Below are 973 nucleotides of genomic sequence, written 5' to 3'. Positions count from 1 at the left end.
GCCCGCCTGCTGGGAGCAGCCCAGGCTTCATAGCTGGCAGCAGCTGCCTAGAGCCCAGGCTGGCGGTGGTGTGCTGAGCAAAATGGCCTCGCGTGCCAAGGGTTGTGACCCCTGGTGTAGAGTATGAAACATGGATGTGCAGCAGATGTCTGATAGGTGAAGTGACATAAAGAGACCAAGAGTTAAGAGTGGCATTCTACTCTTTCCTAGTCATCTTTTCCCCACGGACATCTGGCTTCTGGATTCAGGTGTTAACTCTTTGGTACACCCCATAATCTCTATTTTTAGTCCTCCCTACCTAACAGAAATGAATAGTACTACTTCTGAGTAGTTTATCTGGTTGAAAACATTGCTAGATATCTCATGATTTCATTACAAATCTCTTCATTTTTAATGGGTTTTTTTTAAAGCCCCCAGCTCCTGGCATCATGCAGATAAGTGAAAAAATTAAGTTAAACTTCTAGCCCTTGTAGATCCAGGGAAAGCCTAAAACAGGAAACCTAGAGGCTCAAAAACAATATAAGAAATAAAAATAATACAGAATTTTTAATTTCTCATTAGTGAGCTAGTCTTGTGACTCTGAGGTTATGGATGATATTTGTAGAATTGCACACACCTTTGTGGTACTACAAAATGTGTGCATCCACAAGTTCATGTCATTTGTAACACCATAAAAATATTTTGGTTTTTTATCTTAGTTGGGTGATTAGAGCGAGTTCAGGGTGGCTAGGAATAGTAGGCATTCAATTCTTACAGGGGTGGCAGACTTATTTTCCTTTGCAAATACAAGAAACCCTAAGAGCTGGTGGGGTTCTCCTTCACTAGGCTGCCATGTCTTTCATGGGAACTGGACATCCGGCCTGCTGCCATAGTTACTTGCTCAGCTGGCTGCTAGCTCTCTCAGGAGCCCAGACTCTGCAGGCATCTAAAGAACCTAGCTGTAAATCATGGCTGGCCAGTGCAGAGAGAGGTT

The 973-nt window shown here is 43.5% G+C and overlaps 1 protein-coding gene across 1 annotated transcript in view; it reads left to right on the top strand.

The window, feature by feature from the left end:
• LOC102387876 (NACHT, LRR and PYD domains-containing protein 3-like) overlaps positions 1-973 on the top strand; it is a 36,593-nt gene that overhangs the window by 23,278 nt on the left and 12,342 nt on the right. The window lies entirely within an intron of this gene.

Source organism: Alligator sinensis, unplaced genomic scaffold (genome assembly GCF_000455745.1).
Source record: "Alligator sinensis unplaced genomic scaffold, ASM45574v1 scaffold973_1, whole genome shotgun sequence".
NCBI classification, from domain to species: domain Eukaryota; kingdom Metazoa; phylum Chordata; order Crocodylia; family Alligatoridae; genus Alligator; species Alligator sinensis.
This window is presented reverse-complemented; position numbering and strand designations above follow the sequence as displayed.